At 49.3% G+C, this 22742-nt stretch overlaps 2 long non-coding RNA genes across 2 annotated transcripts; one reads left to right on the forward strand and one right to left on the reverse strand.

Moving 5' to 3' along the window:
- Positions 1–4662: 4662 nt before the first annotated feature.
- On the reverse strand, positions 4663–13602 carry LOC125387773 (uncharacterized). Its single transcript, XR_007228000.3, has 5 exons — positions 12603–13602; positions 9321–9405; positions 8192–8449; positions 7843–8091; positions 4663–5308 (listed from the first exon to the last, which is right to left on the reverse strand). It is a non-coding gene; the product is annotated as an uncharacterized LOC125387773 (long non-coding RNA).
- Positions 13603–14561: 959 nt separating this feature from the next.
- On the forward strand, positions 14562–22031 carry LOC125387766 (uncharacterized). Its single transcript, XR_007227995.3, has 3 exons — positions 14562–14652; positions 16644–16738; positions 17189–22031. It is a non-coding gene; the product is annotated as an uncharacterized LOC125387766 (long non-coding RNA).
- The last annotated feature ends 711 nt before the right edge of the window (positions 22032–22742 follow it).

Consider the following 22742-nt stretch of genomic DNA (forward strand, 5'->3'; position numbering starts at 1 on the left):
TAGGAGGTCAGAAGTGGCTGGGAGTGGGCGTGGCTTGCCCTTAAAGGGACCAGACCCAAAGGAATAACACAACACCAACATACGTGTACCACCACATTCTTGTGTGAAGGATACCAGAAATGACATGTCTGCCTCTCACAACACAAAACTGAATCTCAAATACTCGTGATTTCCCTTTCCCATAGTCAACTGAACAATTCCTTTTCTGAGCAGATGGACATGGCAGAGACACTAAATCATTGGAGACCCTCTCTCCTGGTTCCTGGTGACAAAATTCCTGGTTTCTGTAAACCAGAAATTCCACTCTGAAAACCAGCTATGTTAATATTCTCTCCTTACCACAGTATCAGCTTCTAAGCTTTTAGTTGCCCACAGTCAACTATCAGCTGAAATTGTTCATGGAAAATTCCAGAAATAAATAATTCACGAATTTAAATTGTGTGCTTTCTAAATATCGTGGCGAAGGCTTGTGGCATTGTGTCTGGGCTAGAAGTCATTCCTTTTACAGTATGTCCACACCGGATTTAATATTCTCCGATTAGTCACTGAGGAGCCGTCTTGGATATCAGTTTGACTGTCATGGTATCATGGCACTTCTGTTCCAGTAACTCTTATTTAGTAATGAGTAGTGATGTTAGCACTTGGGATACACCAAAGAGAAGTCCCATGAACTGCTTCCTTGAGGAGCAGAGGAACAGTAAGGCACTCTGGGTGACTATACGCTTTTAACATTTGTCACGACATATTGTTATAATTGTTCTGCTATTATTAATTATCGTGGCTAATATCTTCCTGTGCCAGATTTACACATTAAACTTAATCATAGGTGAATATGTATAGGAAAAACTACAGTGTACCTAAGAATATTCGGAGTATTGCCCATGGTTGCTGGCGTCCACCAGGAATGTTGGCGTGTATCCTATAACTTCCTATCCTAGACTGCAGAGGTGGCTCAGATGTACACTGTGGACCATGCAAGTGTGGGTATCAGAGTTTGGGTCCCCAGAATCCCTGCAGATGCAGCGTGGCCGTGGGGGCCTGCCTACGATACTAGCAATAGGAAGCTGGCACAGGGCATCAGGAGAGCAGGCTGGCAAGCCAGACTTGCCGTACTGGTGAGCTCTGGTTCAACCGAGAGACCTTGCCTCCGAGAATAACATGAAGAGCATTCAAGGAAGACCAACATCAGCCTCAGGCCTACACACGCGCACGTGCACGCACACACACCCACACACCCATACAGACACACACACACACAGAGGTTCATGCTCCCACATGCATGTGGGCACAGTGCACACACGCGTATACATGAGGGAAAGACAAAGCTACGAAATGTTCTGCCCTGGGGCCCTCATCGAGTCTCAGTTTTCTAGGCTCCATTTTAAGGGCACGGATGTTCTCACTTTAGCAGACCAGGCTTGTAGCGGAAAGATTTCTCAATCCTATAGAGTTTTCTGTGATCTACCCGTGTCTGTGGCTGGATCAAACCAGACACTACAATCACGCTACGCGTGTACTCCTCTTTTGTGTCCCTCCCACCACTAGAGTTTTAGGCCATGAAATTCTTTTGTTAGCAGCCGTAAAAATATAGCATTAAAAACATCCCATTATCAAGAAAGCACACCCAGCCATAAAAATAGGTCCTCGGTCATGGTTGTTTCAGAGCTGACTCAAAAGCACAAATTCTAATTCCTTGGAGAACTGGTTGTGTTGAGATATTTACAGAAGGTCAGGGGTCTCTCCTTCCTCCAGAGACCCAGAGACGTGGGCAGAGTGAAACTAAGCAGGCCTCTCGAGCTTTGTTTGTACTGGAAGGAAGTCTGGAAAAGGCCCCCTGTGGTTTCTGCAGAGCCTGGGGCTGGAATGAAAACAAACCAACCTTCTGGGGCTTTAGCACAGTTAGAAAAGCTCCCTTGGAGAGAGCTTCCAGATGGACCTGCCGGACTAGAAAAGGAACTTGAAAGGGTGAAGAAGTCAAAATACAGTGCACGACCTAATAATAAGGAAATAATAATAATTTTTAAAAATCAACCCAACTTGATGGAGGCAGTGGAAAATTTATAAACACGAAGTCCATGGCAACCCAGCAGTGTGAAGTGGAGGTGAGACAATTTGTTTTCAAGTCCCATTCGGGTAATGAAATCACTCCCTGCGGGCTGGGCCAGCTGCGCTCTCTCCAGTGAGTCCTGACTCCTTCAGTGCACACCCAGGTTTGGTGTCATTTGCACTCACTTGTTGGGGCCTGGCAGGCACAAATAACTCCTGGCAGTTGGTTGACTAAACCTTTATTGCATTCCCAAAGCCTGTCTGTGATTGCCGGATGGATGGACGGATGTTCACAGTCAGCCCCAGCTATGGGAGAACCTCATGGATGTTACAGGCCATGTGTAGAAGGCATATTTTGCCTTCCTCTGCTCTAGGGCTCCAAGTCCAACAGTCTAGGTGGCCAGAATCAAAGCCCTTCTTCAGGCTTGGACAGCACAGACTTCCGAGATGATTCTAAGCAGAGAGTACTCCTGTGCAGTGGGCACCTGACTGCTGATTCCAGAGCCTATGTAAAAAGTCAGGGGTGGTCCAGGACACCCGCGGAGGGTGCAGACAGGAGGGTTGGAGAAGGAGATCTGATGTCCCCCCCACCCCCATCTGTGCACACACACACACACACACACACACACACACCCAGAAACCCACTTTGCTCTACACGCTAGCAATCCTTTATAGAGGGTGCTGGAAGCTGAAGGTTGTGCATTCACACTATTCAAACACAAAAAGCTTTAAGAAGCCTCTGACCCTTGACCTTTCACTAAAGGTAAAAATAAGGGAGTGGGGGGGGCGTGACAAAAAATGAAGGCTTTAGGGCCTGTGTGTGCCTGGTTCACTCTATGGCCGGTTTGTCCTGCTGTGTGCTCCGGTGAGCGCCTGCAGCTTGTCCTGCCTGAGCTGGTTTGTATTGTTCATGGTGGAAAAAAAATACCTAAAACACACTATAAAAGGAAACGCACTGTACACATCACCAGAAAAGCAAGGCTCTCGTTTGAGCTTTGAGAGAGGCCAGATGCTAACGTCTGTGAGGGAGATCTGAAGTTTGTAAGTACACACCCTTTGAGTTGTCCTCTGATCACACACACACACACACACACGAGCGCACAGACACACAGTACATGTAAGAAAACATTGCGACAATATCAAAAATGCCGAGTGTTGTATATGAAGTGTTTGCTGTGTGCCTGGTATTGCTTGGTTTGCAGAAACGCTTTCCTGAGCCAAACCCTGTATGAGAGACATCATTTCCTCTCTTTGTGTCATCCCCTCGCCTCCTTTCGGCACTGGGGTCTGAACCCCAGGGTGTGGCTTGCTAGGCAAATGCTGTCACTGAGCTATACCCTTGCCCCTATTTTGCATAGAAATATGGAAATATGCAAAGATTATAGACAGTTGCTTCCAGGTAGTAAGTGGCTCGCATGGGTCTTGATCCCATGCAGTCCAGGTTCAAGATCTGGGCTTTCTATTTTATTTGAGACAAAATCCTGCTATACAACCCAGACTGGTCTCAAACTTATCATCCTCCTGCCTCAACCTCCTGAGCACTGGAATTCTAGGTGTGTGCTACCACATTAAGTAAGGGACTGGGGTTTTTATACATAAATGTTTTAAAGTCTTGAAATGATTTCAACTCATTTAATTATGAAAACCTGGTAACTGAATTACATATTTTTAATCGTTTCAAAGTCACCTCTGTTCCTGATGGGGTTTCAGAACAGGCTACTATACATATGTCTCTTTGATGTGTTGGTGCCGAGTGTTTTAGGGAGGTAGGCACTGAAAAACAATGGGCGCAGAGAGCAGTTTTCTCTGGAATGTTCTTGTCTTCTGAAAGACAGAACCTCCAGCCAGAGGACTGTTAGACCCTCCCTGGAGTGAGTGACTGGGAAGAGCGTCCTAGAGGTCAGGCTACTCCCTGACAAACCTCCTCACACCTGTGGCACCTCCCCTCTACTCTCCTAAGGGCCATCCTCTACTCTCCTAAGGGCCATCCTCTTCCCTAAGAGTCCTTCACTGGCCCCTAAGCGGCCTTTATTTCCTGCCCTTCTCCTGATTAAATTGATAACAAAACTTCTCAAATCAGGCCACAGGGAAGATTTTGCTCTCACGGTCCACCATGCCTTTCTCGTAGGCACATATGCAACCCTCAAACGTGAACATGTTTGTATGCTCATCTTCCTGTCGGTCTGTTTGTTGTGAGTTTATCTCAAATTCAACACCAAACCCGAGGAAAGTCTCCCCTCCCCTTCACTGCGTTCTGAGGCAATTTAAACAAGAAGCCCACCACCACTACCAGTTTACTCTTTGGCTTGAGGTTGCGTGTTCAGTAACGGCCCCTCCTTCCAGAATCCAGAGGGAACTGTGCAGGAGTGGTCTCTCACCCAGCAAGAACTTCTGGAAGGGGGTCTGGAGAAGTCCTGAGGTTCCTTTCGAGGCTCTTCACAGTCTTTCATTGCCCAGGATGAAGTCCAAGCCCTGTGCATACCCGACACATACAGCGTGCCACAGAGCGCCCAAATCCCCATTCTCGGGTCACCACCCGACGTGGCCTTCGATTGACAAGGAACCCAGCAGTCTACTTTGGTCACTGGTAACATTCGCTGTATCACATAGATCTAGTCACAGACCTAACTAGCGTTTTATTTGTGGTTCGTGCATCAAGACAGCCTTCAGACACAAAGTAGAACAGAAAGGTCTCACAAGGAATGCCTTAACTCCGAGAGGTTAGCCCCAGGAAACGTTCTGTGACATTGGAGATCCAAACTTGGGGCTTTATTTGTGCTAGATGGGCACTCTATCTACTTAACATGGCCGGCATCTCGGGAGGAGGGCACGGTTCACAAGGGTTAAAGCAGCACAAGCTTTCTCATCGCAATGATGCAGGCAGACAAGATTGCCCAGGATGCGGGAAACCGACCCTTTGAGGTGACAGTTGGCACACTTGATTCCGGTTTCATCTGGTCTGCTAGAGCAGAATCCTAGGATTTTGCTGTTGTTTAACAAGGCTGAGCTCCCCTCCTGCCCACAGCCCCACCCTAGGGGCACAGGGAAAGTCAGAGAAGGTTGGCCAAGGCTCCACACTGACTGTTCCACTCGGTTGCTGGAGGATTCAGTTGAAACCCAAGGTTGTGATCTGGAGACATCCGCTAAGTGCCAGTTCCCTACCTGTTATCATTTGCTTCTTGGGGAACTAGAAAAACAGCTGTTCCATAGTGCTGCCCGGAGGAGGGAGAGAGGAAACAAAAAAATCCTTGACCCCTGTTTCCTGTTGGATTGTGAAACAAAAAAGGTAAATATTTAAGTCAGCGTGGCCCGCTCAGAACAATCGGCCCCATTGTGACGTGACTGAGGGCTGGAGTCTTTTTTTTTTTTTTTTCTTTTTTATACAAGTTCTTTCCAGTTGGAGAAACTGAACAAAAGGACAACCCGGCCAGTGGTGGCCCAGGCTGAGGCCACTAGAGTAAAGGCAGACACATCCCCTGGGAGGTGCTTTGGGACAGCTCAGACCTTTTCAGAATCAATGTTGGACTGTCCTTGGGTTCCCCAGAATCATTTTCTTTTTCTTTCTTTCTCTCCCCTACTCCCACCCGCCGCCCTGTGTGTGTGTGTGTGTGTGTGTGTGTGTGTGTGTGTGTGTGTGTGTGTGTGTGGTTTTTCTAGACATTGTCTCTCTGTGTAGCCTTTGTAGTCCGGGAACTCGATTTGTAGATTGGATTGGCTTTGAACTCACGGAAATCTGCCTGCCTGCCTGCCTGCCTGCCTTCGAAAGCTGGGATTAAAGGTGTGCACCACCACACAAGGCCAGAATCACATTTTTTAAGGACTCTAAGGAAATTGCCAGAGCTTTAGAAGCTGGGAAACACAACCTCCTGGAAGGGATGAGGATTCACATCTCTTCAGATGTGAATCTTCCTGTTCACACTGACTGCAGTCCCCAGCCCTGTGCTCATCAGCCTTGGCAGTGAGCACTCTGGTTTTCTCTGATGATGATTATTATTTATTTTGGTAGGATCTCACATAGCCTAGGCTAGCTCCCAGCTCACTGCACAGTCAAGGACGGCAGTGCAGGGACCACAGGTAGGCTCCACCGTATTTGGTTTATATGGTGCAGGGGGACAGACCCCAGCGCTTCTTGAACTGGTCAAGCGCCCTACCGACGGCGGCACAGCTGCAGGTCAGCTTTCTTCCTGCCTGGGTCTCTTCTCTCCAGGCCCTCCAGGGAATGTACTGGTCCGTGGCGGTGACCTTTTCTAGACCTTTTTGTCAGTCTTGAAAGAGAGAGGCAGCAAAGCCATGCCACGTTCTAAGAGCTCCACCCGAACCTAGGGCAGGAGACCCAGAGGCACAAGCTTGGTTTCCATCTGGGCATGACCGGATGTGATGGCCAACGCTACAGGAAGAGACTTCTTCGCAGCTTGTCATGTGGCCGGTGCTTATTTGGGACCTGCATTCACTTGGTACTGGGTCAAGCTCTGGGGACACAAGGCCCAGACCAGGCCAGTTCTCTAATAGGAAACGGTCTTTGCAGAGTTGGTGGGTTGCATGCAGGGTTCTGTGAAATGTCTCACACCTGAGACAAAAGGCTAACTGAGGGATCCATTACCACGTCAAAGTGGATGCTGGCTGCCAAGTTTTCCCTGCATCCCTCAGTCCCTACCCATTACAGGGTCCTCCTGGCAGGCACACCCTGTCCTCTACCCTAAACTTCTCCAGCCCAGGGGCTGGCCTGCCCTTCCCCCAGATAGTCTTCCCTATAGAATCCAGCCATTTTGGTTGCCCATCCTCTTTGGACTACTGCACCTGATTCCCCCCTCACCTCTTCATCCGCCCCCCCCCCCCCCCAGGGCTTAGGGTCACGTCCACTCTGGACTCTCCCAGATGTCCCGGTCTCTGGCTGTGCTCTCCTTTTATCTCCAGTAAACATTCTCCTCCACCATAGCTAGGAGCAGTCATGCCCCCCCCCCTTTCTTTTTAATTCAGAAACCTGACCTGGGCTTGAGGGTCAATGAATGGAGAATGAGTCACCCAGGCTTGGGCATCTCTCCCTCACTGCTGGCCTCCTATCTAGGGGAGCACACCCTGAGGTCCTGAATAACACCCCGTTAGATCGTGTACCTACAAAAATCCTTCTGAGCCATTTAAGAGTTGGGAAGCTCATGCTAGGACTGTAGTTCAGGGGTACAGCGTTTGCCTAGTGTGTGTGAGGCCCCAGTTTGGATCTCCAGTACTGCCAGAAGACGGGGAGGGGGAATCTTGACTTGAAGTCACAGTACAATTCTTGGGATGGGAGGAGGCTCCAGGGTAAGGAATACTTGCCTCACAAACATGAGGTCATATGTTCAAACCCCCAGAACCCACGAGAAAGCCAGATACGATCACATACTCCTGTAACCCCAGCACTATGGAAGAAGAGACAGGAGAATTGCCAGGGTTTGTTGGCTCAGACCTAGCACCAGGGTCAATGAGATACCCTGACTCAAGGGAATAAATAAGGCAGAGTGCAATCCTGTAGGGTACCTGCCTCCTCCCCACCATGTGCTCACACAGGCATCTGCACGCGCGCGCGCACACACACACACACAGAGGTGAGTAACCAGCCCTTGAGGTTGGTCCTTGAGTCCCAAACACTGAATCCTTTCACACACAAGCTGGCAGCCGTCAACACCAGGAAGTGGCCTCTCAGCAACTCAAGGCCACCCTTGAATCCTGAGACCCCACTCAGGTTTTCTCACTTGTCCCAATAAGGTCCTTTAAGTCTAGTCACAAATACATTGAGTCACTTCCTTGTCTTTCCCTGACCTTCATGACCCGGCCACTTTTGGAGATACTGGGACAGCCGCTTCATCAGGATGCACCTCAGTGTTTGACATCCAGAACTTCCGAGTGGCTGGGGCCGAGCCGTCCTCCACAGGAACCGCAGAGACGCGGCGGTGTGAATGCCAGCTGACTTGTCCTCTGACATGCGATGCCGAGCTTGGATTTGCCACCATGTCAACCGCCTGATGAGGTGGCACATGCCAGATGTCATCTGGGAAGCTGGCCTCATCCCTGTGTCACGGATACATGTCCGGCAGGAGGTCATACAACACATGTTGTCCTTGTCAGAGCGATTGTGCCTCACACTCTCCCTCTGGCCGCTGGTACTTACCTGGCTCCATCTATTTTGATGTTCAGTCCCATCTTACAGAGTTGGTGATCCTTTGGGCTGCGATCCAGGTTCCTTGGATGGTCCTGTTCTGTGGACTACGGAGACACCCTAGCTCAGGTGTCCTCTCCCTGTCTGTCCCTGGAACACACTGTTCCTCCCACTGACTGCAAGCAGGGAATGGCATTTGAAATCCAGGTTTAGGGGCCAGGGTGCTTGTCACAGAGCGACCGTTGCTCCAGCGATGTAATGGGAGACGGGCTAGAGGGCAGATGTGGACGGTGCACATCTGTTTTGGTTGGCCTCTCCGAGTTTTGTCCAGAAGTACAGATTCCTTCTCTTTCCACATCTGTACCTCCTTCCCCCAAAAGAATAACCATCCCCATCATGCTAAGGCTGGGCCTTTATGTGGTTACTTCTGCCCCACTCAGAACACCCTCCTCACCCTGCTTGGCCCAGTCTGGGGACCAGGATTCTTGACTCCACTCACACCAGGGTCCTGTGGATGGCCACTTGTTCTACTCTTGGGTTTAGTGACCACCACCATGGATCTCCCGTTTCGAGAACTCCTCCTTACTGCAGCCCCCCACAACCCAGGCTGTGGCACCTCCACAGACAGAAACAGAAGTGAAGGAGAAGGGGAGAAGAAAAGAGACAAGGGGATGGAGGAAGCAGGGGTGAGGGTGCGGGGACAGGTAGGGGTGGGGGGAGGAAGAGCCATTCCCTTTATGTTTGTCCTTTTGAAGCATTGCACTCTCTATGATGGCGTCAGAGCCCCTGCTCACACAGCCAGCGCAGGTGCCCCATGCCAGCCCCTCTCCCAGGCTCTCTCTCATTGCCTGTCCACCCTTCCATCTCCTACCATCCGGACCCAACAGCCAAGCATTCTTCCACCTTCCATCTCAGAATTGGCTCCAGGATACAGGTCCAGACTGACCTGTCCATCAGCCTCATTGAGAACACTTCCAGGAAAAGAATGAGGGATTTTAGCCTCGCCAGAGGGCCACAAAGACCATGGGCACAGGACGTGTGTCATTCCAGGCTGTCATTAGATCCCCTCTTTGAAGGATTGACAGAGCCACAGTGTCTTTTCAGACTGTGTCTATTGTGAAAAAATGGATGTGAGCCTTACCTTTTATCTCATATCCAGGGATTTCCACCCTTCCAGCACACGAAGATACTCATTACCTCACTGTTGTAATTCCATGAAGCTGCAGCTGATTAAGGGTGTCAGATAAAAATGTGGTTAAATTAGTGTCAGGGACACTGAAAAGATTTAAAAAGTGTAAATGCATGGGGCTGGAGAGATAGCTCAAAGGTTAAGAGCATTGCCTGCTCTTCCAAAGGTCCTGAGTTCAATTCCCAGCAACCACATGGTGGCTCACAATCATCTGTAATGAGGTCTGGTGCCCATACATGCAGACAGAATACTGAGAATACTGTATACATAATAAATAAATAAATCTTTTTTAAAAAGTGTAAATGCCCATAAAGTTAATGTTGACATTCCAAAAGGAAGCTTGCACTGCTGTGCCTCATCCCATCGCCGTCCACAATGAATAACTCTACACACAACAGCCGGGATGTGTTCAGCGACATCCTGGCTCACAGGCTGATGCCACCTCTCATGCTCCCTTGGGAAGAGGTAGGTTTTCTGGACCTCCTGCAAGTTGTCCTCTGACCTCCACCTGCACACAATGGTGTGTGCTGCGTGTGCACACACAAAGTAAACAAAGAAATGCCATTTTAAAAGTTCAACAATAATTTAAAATATTCCACAGCCCATTTCTTCTTGATTATAAAAAAAAGCTTATGTTTGTTTCTGACTGTACTGATTTTGTGCGTTTTAATGAACATTGATTATTTTTTCAACACCAGATATGCTCTTCTGTTTAATATTGTCCGTCTAATATGCTTCCTATTTTAAAAACACTTTGAAGAATCCAGGAAGAAAGGGAAAGAAAGAGGGAGGAAGGGATTTGCTCAAAAATCCTAGACCCATAGGCTCCTACTGAGGCCCTAAAATAACCTAAAATGACATAAAATAGACCCCTTTCTAAGATGTGCAGCCATGGAGAGAGAGCATTTGTGAACAAAACCACGGGGCTCCTGCTGCGTCCTCTGCCCTCCGTTTTGGTTGGCGCTAGGCCAGCACCTACTCTTCTCTCCTAACCAAAACCATGGCCAGGACAATGAAAACTCTCTACAGCTTCCCCTCTCAAAGCCTTGTATCTCAATCACTAGCATTTCAGTTTATGGGGCACCTTTTAAAACCTGCACCTTGAGTCCGAATCCCTGCCCTCCGCAGGCTTTTGAAACAGCCAGCGGCTTAGAGGATTCTCAGAGGCCAGAGCGGGTTGGTTTGTTTTCAGTTTTGTTTATAGGAACAACAAGACCAGCTCGCACACGCCCAAGCCTCTTACTCTCAGTCAGAGTAACAGTAAGGGTTAATTGGTTTCTTCTGGGAAGTGCATGGTAGTAATCAGCCATGGGTTTTCCTCGTTCTCCTAACCCATATCCTTAGCAAGAAAGAGCTGAAGACTTTTCCGGTTATGCAACTTGGGGGGTGGGAGGGGTGACAGGGGTGGGAGGGATGGGAGGAGTGGGAGGGGTGACAGGGGTTGGAGGGATGGGACAGGTGACAGGGGTGGGAGGAGTGGTGGGTAGGAGGGGTAAGAGGTGGAGAGGAGATGGGTGGAAGGGGGAGAGGGGATGTTGGGGAAAGGGATAGAAGGGTGATGGTGAGGGGGGAACAGGGTGGCAAGGATGATGGGCAGCTCAGCTCTTCAGGATCTACTTCATTTTCTTAGGCCTCCCCTAGTTTGTTTTGTTTCTTTTTCATGAAATATTTCCAATCAAGAGAATTGAAAAGGTAGGTCAGCAGCAGAGTGCTTGCCTAACACACGCAAGGTTTGCACAGCACGTAAGACAAGCATGGCCCATCCTTCATGGTCATTTCTGCTTTCAGTGCTCTATGTTTTCCTCCAAATCCCAACACATTCTTTTAAGTATTTAAAGCAAATTGTAGATGGGCTATTGTTTTACCCCTAAAGCCTTTGGTATGTACCTGCAGTAGACGCCGTTCCTGCCCCCAGCGTCAACTCAATATCATCATCAACCTAACAATTGAGAAAAGTCTTGGGCTAGTTGCTTCGTCAGTTAGATTGACCACAGTTTTGGGTCAGCAGAAATGGTCGGTGGGGAGACCAGGTCAGGGGATGGGGACGCTGAAGTAGAACAGGATGAAACCTGTGGACATCTGTGTGTTGATATTTTGTTTGTGATCTAACAAATAAAGCTTGTGTGAAGATCAGAGTGTGGAGCTAGCCACTAGTTAGCCGTAGAGGGCAAGCAGTGGTGGTGCACACCTTTAATCCTAGCACTGGGGAGGCAGAGGCAGATGGATCTCTGTGAGTTCAAGGCCAGCCTGGGCTACTTGAGATTGATCCAGTCTAAAAAAGAAACAGAGTCACACGGTGGTGACTCACACCTTTAATCCCACTACTTGGGAGTCACACACCTTTAATCCCAGCACTAGAAAGGTGAAGACAGGAAGAGATACGGCTGGGCGGAGAGAGGACTATAAGGCGGGAGGAGACAGGAGCTCAGCACATTCAGTCTGAGGGTTCCTAGAGACAGGATCTTGCCCATTTTGGTCTGAGAAAAGGTAGAGTAAAAGGTCTCTCTAGTGGCTCATTTACTTCTCTGATCTTTCGGCATTTACCTCAATACCTGACTCTGGGTTTTTATTACTAAGATCAATTAGAGTTCACACTACATAGCTGTGTGCCCATCTGCCTGCTACGCTTCACCCAGTCTCTGAAACTTCCCCTGGACCACTTCTAACCTGAGAGTTGACAGAGAAAAGGTTCGGGGGCCCAAGTACAAGTCACTGTCACTCTATACCCGGCCTATTTCTCACGTTTTCCTGTTTCTCCGTGAGTGTGTGTATATACATGTGTGTGTGCACACACATGCATGCATGTTTATTTGTATGTGGGTGTACATGTGGGTGGCCAGAGGTTAACTTCTGGTGTTCCTCAGGCATCGTTCATCTTGTGATTTAAGACATCCCCTCAGGACTTCCAGATAGCCCACACCAGCTAGCCAGGAAGCCCCAGGATTTAATAATCTGCAATACTCATAAGCATAAGGCTTTTTTCCCCCTAAACTTAGGAATATAAGTGGCTGCTTGCGTGTCTGTGTACTTGTAACATGTTGGGCCTGCTTGTTTGTGTTTTCTGTCCCCGCCTGGTACCCCACAACCGGCAGGCCCCAGAGAAAATCAACCACACAAGAGATCTCTATAAGTTATAAAGCTGATTGGCCCATTAGGTCAGGTTTCTTACTGGCTAACTCTCACATCTTGATTAACCCATTTTTTTTTATCTATTTTAGCCATGTGGCTCAGTACCTTTTTCAGCGGGGCAGCTCACATCCTGCTGCTTCGGTGATCTGGGCAGGAGTGGGAGGAATCAACTTCCTCCTCCCCAGAATTCTCCTGCTCTCCTTGCATCATTTCCACTTCCTGTCTGGTTTTCCCACCTACACCTCCTGCCTGGCCAATCAGCGTTTTATTTAAAACATGATTGACAGAATACAGACAATTCTCCCACACCATGTACTGTGTATGTGCAAGTGTCTGAAGAGACCTGAAAAGGGTACCAGATCCCATAGATTCAGAGTTACTGGCGGTTAGGAGCCACTTGATGTGGTTGATGGGAACTGAACCCAGGTCCTCTGCAAGAGCGACCATTGCTCTTACCTCCTGAGCTCCTGCTGGTTTTCGTGGGTGCTGGCTTGACAAGCACATTTCAGGCTGAGCCGTACCTCCCAAACCCTCCTAGGATGAGTTTGCACAGCTGATCTGTCCACAGTGGGGTCGGAACAGGACCTACACGTTTCCTTGGACTGTTAACGCCTCCTGCAGTCTCGCAACTCCTCCCTTCTTTCCCACAGCCATGTTAGCTGGAACTGGACCACGTTTCCTGCGGGAACCCCCCATGCTTGACTTTGGCCAGCTGTCCTCCTGGTTTGGTGATGGCTACTCTCAGAGGCTCAAGGGGCTGACATCTTGCCTTTGTTTGGCCAAACAGACCTTGGGTTCCTTTACCTTTGTGCTGTTTTGGGGCCTCTATGTCGTCGTGGGCGTCCGTGGTTGCTAGACTCCAGGAAGAAGCCCATGCATGGTCCACCCGGCCAGCAACTCCACTTTCTTAATCCCTGAGTGTGAGCAGACCATGTAAGGAATGATGTTCCAGGGAGAAATTCGATCGATAGAGTTGTAACTCTCCTGGCCTCGTGCCTAAGTGAGTCTCCCTCCACAGCCTTGGTGGCCCATGTGCAGTCTCTGCCGTCAGCTTGCTGAGCTTCCTTGCCAGGTGGTGCCAGTCCCCCCATGACACCACATCAGCATTTCTGCTGGATGAACGTCTGAAATGACACTGCCCATGTCCCCTCCCTGTTAACAGGCTGAGCTCTCTATGGAGCCAAGGCTAGGGAAGCTGCTAGAAAACAAGGCCCCTTCTCCCCCAGGGCAGCAGCTTACAGACACGAGGAACACACTCCCATAGACTTCCTAAGGGGCCAAGTGACCCTGATGAGAAGTTTTACTGCTCCCTTCAACATTTATAGCATGGGCTCATAGCCACAAATTAAGAAACACTTGCTCTCACAACTCATGGCTTTTGATGGAGAAAATGTTTAACTCTGTTGTTCCTTGAGCCAAACTTGACCTCTGAGAGAAGAAACCAGAACGGGTGACCAGATTCCTTGAACTCAAAGCCTCCAGGTGCCCAGTGCTTTGGAAAGCACGGTACCCAGCCTAAGTCTGTTCTCTAGTCTACTGGGAACTGACACCCTTTCTTCTACATGCCTGGTACAGAGTGTGCCACGAACACGGCAAGACGCTTGAATTGTTTCAAGGTAAGGAAAGAAATGAACATGTTTTTGAAAAGAAGTTACATGCAAGAATTCCACTCTAAGTCAGGGCTTCACTAAGCTTGATTCTGAGCTCCAGCCCACAGAAAGCAACTCCAGGCAAGTGGGCAAGGGACTCTTGAGAAAGCGAGGGTCATCAGTCTCTTGTAAATGAAAGTGCGCACTGAAAGGTCTCCAGGATACATGGGATGGACGGGGGATGGAGGCACTGAGCTTGGAAAGTCTCAGAAATCGCTGCTCTGGAGGCTGCCAGCTCTGTGTTCTGCACCTGCAAGAATCACAAAAGGGAAGCAACTTCCACCAAAGGAAATCAAGAAGGGGATGGATACAGGGTAACCAAGGTGTAGTGATGTGGGAGGTCCTTCTGTATATGTGTAACTTTCCCTGGTTAATGAATAAAGCTGTTTTAGCCTACAGCAGGGCAGAATGTAGCCAGGCTGGAAGAGATAGAGAGAGAGAGTAGGCGGAGTCAGGAGACACCATGTAGCTGCCGAAGAAGAAGGATGCTGGGTGAAACCTTACAGGTAGGTTACAGCCCGTGTGATACACAGATTAATAAAAATGGGTTAAATTAAGATGTAAGAGCTAGCTAGGAATACACCCACGTCATTGGCCAAACAGTGTTCTAATTAATATAGTTTCTGTGTGATTATTCGAGCCTGGGTGACCGAGCGCTCTCCATTTACAGTGTGGTCCATATGAGCTGAGCTGGGAGCTCAGGTCAATCACTTCTTTCAGTTAAAATCAGAGGTAACAGCAGTTTCCTCTTATTATATAGATGCTTATTATATTGGGACTTAAAAAAAAGCAAAACAAAACAACAAAAACATAAACATGGGGCTGGAAAGATGGCTGAGCGGTTAAGAGCACTTGCTTGCTGCTCTTGCAGAGGACCTGGGGTTCAGTTCCCAGCACCCACGTGGTGACTCACAACCCATCTGTAACTCCAGTCACAAGAAATTCAGTGTCCTTTTCTGGCCTAGGCATGCAGGTGGTACACATACATACACACAGGCAGGCAAAACACTTCACACACACACACACACACACACACACACACACACACACACACGTACCCCTTTAACATCTAAATAGCTAAAACTTTGGATATAAAAGAATTCACTTGAAAGCCCGGTTTAATCAGCTTTCAGGAAAGCCAGCAAGGAAGCTGGGGCATCTGTACTGAAACTCCCCGCTTAGCACATTCCAAGAGCAAAGCTGTTTTCCTAGGAAGGGCAGAGAGCAGAGAGCACCGGGCAGAGAAACGGGGTCATTTGGTTCTGAGCGCCAGAGCTGTGTTTGCACAGCTGTGCTTTCTGCCGCTCTCTGGGGAGAACTGGTTTTAGCTCAGCTTGGCCCAGGAACCACGTGACTGGGGCCCTCAGGTCTGGAGCAGCTGACCACAGCTGTGGACGTGGACAGGGAGTAAGCAACAGCCAATTATCACAGACAGCCCCTTCAGTTTGGGGGCTCCAGGGAGCCCCGGAAAGATCTGAGAGGAAAGGAAGCTGCTCGCAGTGGCTGAGCCAGCCGCCTTGCAATGGCTGGAAGGGTTCTTATTCACTTGTTTGTTTTCGGACAGAGTCTTGCTCTGGAGGCTAGGCAGGCCTCAGGTTCTCAATCCTCCAGTCTCAACCTCCTTGTCTATTTTTAAAGCTGAAATAGTTAGAGGGACCGCGAGATTGCCTGCCACCGTGCCTGGCCATCTGAGCTTGATCCCCAGAGCCGACGCGATGGCCTCCACAAGCCTGTCTCACCACCCTCCCCCAAAGAGAAGATAAATGAAAAAATTTCAAAACAGAGTTTCACTATGTAGCCCTGGCAGTCCTGGAACTCACTCTGTAAACAGGCTGGCCTCGAACTCACAGAGATCCACCTGCCTCTGCCTCCCGAGTGCTGGGATTAAAGGTGTGCACCACCACGTTTGGCACAAAATGATCTTTAAAACCCTCTTACTTAATACACTGTTGGGATAGGAATGAAGCTCAATGGTGTAGTGGAGGCTTAGACATGAACAAACAAACTAAAACCACCGTGTTTAAATAAAATAGCATGCGAATTTCCGAACAATTCATTAAACCAAGCTTGTGTTTTATTTTGGCGGCGTCTGTGTATATGTGTGAATGTGGTATGTGCACATCTCTGTGGGGGGGGGTGTGGCACAGGGAGTGTGCGAATAGAGGCCAGAGGAGAAGGCTGGCCTTCCGGCTTTATCATTCCACCTTATTCCCTTGAAGCTGGGTCTCTCACAGAGCCTGGAACTGGACTGGCAACCAGCAAGTCCTAGCAATCCTCCTGCCTCCACCCCTTGCGGTGTGTGGGCAGCCACGTTCTGCATTTTACATGGTTGCTGGGTATCCAATCTCAGGTCCCTGAGAGCATGTAGCCAGTGTTCTACCCTCTGCGCCATCTCTCCACCCCCTCACCTATTTATTCTTTGTTTTATTTTTTGATTTTTATGTACATGGATGTTTTGCCTGCACATATGTCTGTGCATCCTCTGCATGCCTGGTAGCTGTGGAGGCCAGAAGAGGATGCTGGATCCCCTGGAACTGGAGTTACAGATGACTGTGAGCTGCCACGTGGATGCCGGAATCAAACCCAGGTCTTGTGAGTGGCCATCAGTACTCCTACCTGTTGCTCCATCTTTCCAGCTCCTTGTTAGAAATAGTTAATTAATTACTTATTTTGAGACAGAATCTCACTATGTAGCCCTAGCTGGCCTGGAACTCTCTAGGTAGACCAAGATGGCCTCAAGCTCCTAGAGATCTACCCGCCCCGTCTCCTGAGGACTGGCTGGGATTAAAAGCTACCACACCTTGCATTTTTATTTATTTTTGATGATTTACCTTTTAAATACACAATATAACTTTTAATCTATACTTGTCATAATCTGTATTGCTTCAAAGATTGTTGACAAATAATACTGTTTCCTAGCAGAAGTGATTTAACAGCAAACAATATGTCTTTCTTTGAAAGTGATCAAGTTGAAGACAATATTTGCATATAAACCTGGGTTTTATAGTCATAGTGAAAACAACCTGTTGGCCATATTCACAGCTTCGGCCCTGGTGCGCTCTCCCCAGCCCTGGCATCCTCTTTCGCTGCCCCTCACCGACCTACCATAGATGCTATCTCGGAACACCTTGCTGGCTGCATGGGTGGACGCCGCTAGAGCCAGATGTGCCTGTTTGCCTCACTCTCTGAAGACCATTGCCCTTTAAGTTCCCGGACTTAGGAAATCTGGCACTGCTACTAAAACCAACTGTGACCAAGGAACGCACAGAAGAATGCATGAGGCGGATGTGGGGGAGCCCAAAGACTAGGGAAGGGAGCTGAGTCACCAGGCCTCAGGACCCCTACAGGGATGTGGGCTGTCCGTTGTTTTCTAAGGGCCTGGTACCCGCTCTGTTTGCCTCTTCTGTCTGCAGCCATCCTGAGCTGACAGCCCTGGTGGTCTTGTCTGTGGTCTCAACCTAGCCAAGTCTACATACAGCCCACCAGGATCTCAGCCTCCCTAGGCAACAGGAGAGTGGGCACAGCCACTGGGGCATGTTTCCTGGGCTTCTCCTGCTCCAACTATGGGATGGCAGGCCTGAGAGCAGCCATCCTCCTGCTCCCGGCCTTATGTGGGAGACCCTGTGGCCGCCTGACTTCACAGTAGCAGGTCTGTCCTTCGCTGGGTCTGAATATCTGGCACAAACAACATGGCCGGGCATGGGGGGCTTAGATTTATTTCAGCTCTCAGTTTCTCGTTTCAGCTTGTGACTTCTTGTCCCCACTGGGGATGTGTAGGAGACTGTGACAGTGGAAGGTCGGGGTGACCAGAGGCACTTCTTGTCCAGTGACAGATAGGAAGTAGGGAGACAGAAAGGGACCAGGAACAAAAATACTTCCCATCTACCACCTACTTCCTCCTTTTAGCTCCATCTTCTAAGGTAACCGTTCTCAACCCATGGGTCATGACCCCCTTTGGGGAATGAACAGCCCTTTCACAGGGGTCACCTAAAACCATTGGAAAGCATAGATTACGATTCATAACAGTAGCAGAATTACAGTTATGAAGTAGCAATAAAAATAATTTTATGGATGGGGGTCACCACAACATGAGGAACTGTCTTAAAGGGTCACAGCATTGGGCAGGTTGAGAACCACTGCTCTAAGGGGACCACAACCTTTCAAAAGCGAGCCACCAAGAAAGGACCAGGAAGGAGTAGAGCACAGGAACCTGCATGGAGCATTTCACAGTTAACCCTCAGCACCAGCCACTCTATCCTTTGGCCTAATTACCATAAGCTCAGTTTGCCCAGCGTGGCACCATGCCCGGGGAAAATACACACCTTTCCCAAGGCCTTTGTAGCTCAGGTAGGCCAGATGGCATGGTTCTGAGCTGTGTGGGAGGTCTGTCTGGGATTTCTGGAAAGACACAAAACAACACAAAACAAAACCAAGGGTGGGAGAAAGGAGAAATGGCCCGGCTGCCAAGGCACCTGTGGCGCAAGCCTGGTGACCTGAGTTCGATCCCCAGAACCCACGTAATGGTGGAAGGAGATGAACGATGCCACAGAGTTGGCCTCTGGTCTCCACGTGTGCCTCTCAGCACACTACTGCCCCCCCAACACAGGTGTGTAATTACCCGTTACACACATGCAGTAACAATGACTTGAAAATTACTCAAAAGTGCAGGCAGTGGTGGCGCACACCTTTAATCCCTGCACTTGGGAGGCAGAGGCAGGTGAATCTCTGAGTTCAAGGCCAGCCTGGTTCCCAGGGCGAGTTCCAGGACAGCCAGGGCTGCAGAGAAACCCTGTCTCAAGAAAAAAGAAAAAAGAAAAAGAAAAAGAAAAAAACAATAAAAACAAAAACAAAAAATTAATCAAAATAAGAAGCAACCCTTTATGTTGCCTGGAAGGTTTTGTTTTGTTTTGTTTTTGTTGTTTTTTTAGAGTAAGTCTTGAGTCTGAATGTATATCATTAGGATTGGTGACTTTTTTTCAAGAAAAAACAAACCCTCTTATTCCAATTGATTGGAAAGACAGGCCTCAGTCTCGATGAAGACAATTTATGCCATCCGTACATCTTGTACAGGGCTGGAAAGAGAACCCAAGCCAAATAGTTATGAAAACAGTTTTCTAAGGACAAAGTTTAAAGCAGGCCTCCATGGTGGCTGCGGCGGATGACGGCTTTCCCTTGTCTAAATAGCAGCTGGGAGGGTTGCAGAAGCCAAACTTAATAGGTAGCTATTATGTGGAGCCATGAAGAACCTTGAATTCCACGGTGACTCTCTGACCTCATCACCAACACTTAAATCTTCGGGTGGTTTTGGATTCCAAAAATGTAGTCTTTCCGCAGCTCTTCTGTGGCTGGTCAAGATAGAATGCTTCCAGAACCTCCCATACATAGGCTACTTGGCTCTGACATAGGAGAGCAGTGCAACGTGTACAGGGGTCCCCATTGCCTCTGAGAGCTCAGCTGTGCACACAGCAAGCATTGAAGCTCTTAGCTTCAACTTTTTCCTTATTAATTGTATGTGCGTGTGTGCGTGTGTGCATGTGTGTGTGTGCGTGCATGTGTGTGTGCGTGTGCATGTGTGCATGTGTGTGTGCGTATGTGCGTGTGTGTGCGTGTGTGCATGTGTGTGTGCGTGTGTGTGCATGTGTGTGTGCGTGTGTGTGCGTGCATGTGTGTGTGCGTGTGTGTGTGCATGTGTGTGTGTGTGTGTGTGTGTGCATGTGTCTGTGGGTACAGCTAGGCATGCTCATGGTTGTTAAAGAAGGTTAGAGGAGGCTGGGTTATGGTGGCACTTGTCTTTAATCCCAGCACTCTGGAGACAAGGGCAGGTGGATTCCTGTGAGCTTGAAGCTGCGCTGGTCTACAGAGTGAGTTCCAGGACAGCCATGGCTGTTACACAGAGAAACCCTGTCTCAAAAAAGCAAACCAACCAAACAAAGCCGCTAGAGGAGGAAGTGGGGTGTTGTTCTCTGTTATTCTCTACTGTCCTTCCTTGAGACAGGGTTTGTCAATGAACCTGGAGCCAGCCTGGAGCCAGCAACCCCCCTGCTTCTGCCAGCCAGCCATACCCGGCTGTTTACATAGGTTCTGGTGATCCAGACTCAGGCCCTAATTCTTGCAGAGCAAGTGCTCTTAGGCACCGAATCTCTGGCTTGTGGATGGGCACCTCGTCTCTTGCCCTCACAGGGCCTCTTCTCTGTTTGTGTTGACTCCTAGTGTCTCTTCCTTTGCTTCTAAAGACACTGGTGCCCCTCTTGAGAGCAGAGGTCTGCCTCAGCCTCCCAGGCAGCAGGGACCACAGGATCACGCCACCAGGCCCAGATGCTTCTGCAGCTGTTGCAACAGACTTGCCTGTCCCTTGTGTTCTTTATTCCGCATAGCTCTGAGTTCCCCACTGAAGGAGGTCTTGGCCCTCGGTGCTCTGTACTGAACAGGGGCCTAGCAGAGGCACACGGAAGAGCCAAGGATGTGGTTCAGTGGTAGAGCCTTGGCTTAGCATGCTTAAGGCCCCAGGTTCCATCTGAAGCTCTGGAGGTGGGGGTGGGCACACAGAAGGCAAAGACTGACCCCACGTTCAGGGACGTGGAATCCACATGTGGCAGGAAGATATATGTTCGGAACTGAATTGAATCCCCTGCCCCCATATTCATGGGTTAAAGCTGGCTCTTGAACGGTCTAAGTGAGGAAAAGGTACTGGACAGGAGCTGGCATTTCTCTTTCTCTGCTTTCTGAGTTGCAGTGTGGTCAGCTGCTTCAGACTCCTACTGCCTCGGCCTCCCCCCAAGGACGTGAGACTGAGCTGAAGGAAGCCCTTCTCTCCTAAGTTGCTTCTGTCATAGTATCTTTTTAATATTTATTTTTATTCCATGTGCATTGGTGTTGTGCCTTCATGCATGTCTGTGTTGGGGTGTGGGATCCGCCGGAACTGGGGTTACAGACAGTTGTGAGCTGCCGTGTAGGTGCTGGGACTTGAACCAGGGTCCTCTGGGAGAGAAGCCGGTGCTCTTACCATGAGCCATCTCTCCAATCCCTTGTCACAATATTTTATCACAGCAACAGGAAAAGAAACTAAATCATGCCCTGTCTCAAAATCCAGAGACCACACAGCCCCGTGGCTAATCTGAGCAGATGCAGTTAGTCGGGTCTTGCGGAGAAGGGAAGAGAATGTGTCTCACCCCAAATCCTTCCTTGCCACCGTAGCTGTGAGGAATTTAGCTTCACCAGCATCTTAAACACAAGAGTTATGGGGTTGGAGAAGTAATTCAGCTGGATCCCCTGGCACGCACAGAGCTCTGGGTTCATTCCTCAGGACTGCAGAAACCAGGCCATGGTGGCTCGCGCCTGTAACCCCAGCACCTGGGAGGTGAAAGCAGGACACTCGGGAGTTCAAGGTTCTTCACTACGGGGCGGGAGATGCGCTGACCTGAGTTAGTGTGAGCCTGAGGTTGGCTCCTCGTCTGTTTGCTCACCTTGGTCCGTGGGTCTGAGCGTGAAAGTGGAGGAACACGTTCGCGCTGCACACAGGCCAGGCGGACATGCTCTGAGGCAATAGGCACACAACTGAGTGTCTATTTGGCCTGAGGGAAGAAGGGCCAGGTGGGTCGTTATGGCAGCGCCTCTGATCGGCACCTTCCAGCCCCAGCACCCACATGCACTGATGAGGTCAGGCCTCCCTACCCCTCTGAGGAGGCAGTGCAGATAATAGCGTGTTTGCTTTGGGGGTGGTAAAACTCGGGCTGGCGGAGGGTGGATTCCTCCTTCAGGATCTCCCAGCTGCGTCTGAATCAAGGTGCCCTGGCTGCATGGGGAAAACCAGGCTTGTTCCCTAGTGCGGTGTGACATCAGGGGCACTTTGGGGAAAATTTACTGTAATAAACTGATTTGGACCGTATGCTTCACAGTGCTTCCTCCCATAAAAAGAGAGTGTCTGGGGTGTAAGCCTCTGCCGGACCAAAGTGTGCAGACTTAGTGTGCAGACTTAGTGTGTACACAGGTCAGCTGCCCCACGACATCACCCTGCCTTGGACCACTTGCTGCTCCAGTCATTTCTTTTCCTTAACTCCGTCTTCTTTTCTCCCCTCCCCCACCTCTCTCCTTCCTTTTTCTGTCTCAGCCTCTGCATTGCTACAATAACAGGTGCGAGCCACCATGCTTAGCTCTCGACCATTCCTCAAAAGTCCTAGAAGTGTGACCAGAGAGACGGTTCCGCAGTGAGGAGCTCTCTCTCGCTGCTCTTCCAGAGGACCCGAGTTCGGTTCCCAGCACCCACAGTGGATGTCTCACACCTGTAATCCAGCTCCAGATATTCTGATGCCTTTTTCTGGCCTCCATGGGCACTGCACACATGTGGCTTACATACAAACACACTACACACACTTAAATAAAAACAAATCCCTTTTATTTTTAGAGTTTAAGAGGAGCTATTAGTGAAAGCCATTTAGTGTGGTTCTACTCACCCTGAGTTGGCAGAAGGTATCCAGCCAGACTCCATTTTCCCTCAAGCTATGCACACAGGAAACAGAGTCATAGACTCCATCCTGTCTGGGACTGGATTCTGCACCAGAGGAAAGCTTGAAACAGAGAGAGAAGATTCTGGAATGGC

This window comes from Myodes glareolus, chromosome 6, assembly GCF_982192425.1.
Source record: "Myodes glareolus chromosome 6, mMyoGla1.1, whole genome shotgun sequence".
In the NCBI taxonomy this organism is placed as follows: Eukaryota; Metazoa; Chordata; class Mammalia; order Rodentia; family Cricetidae; genus Myodes; species Myodes glareolus.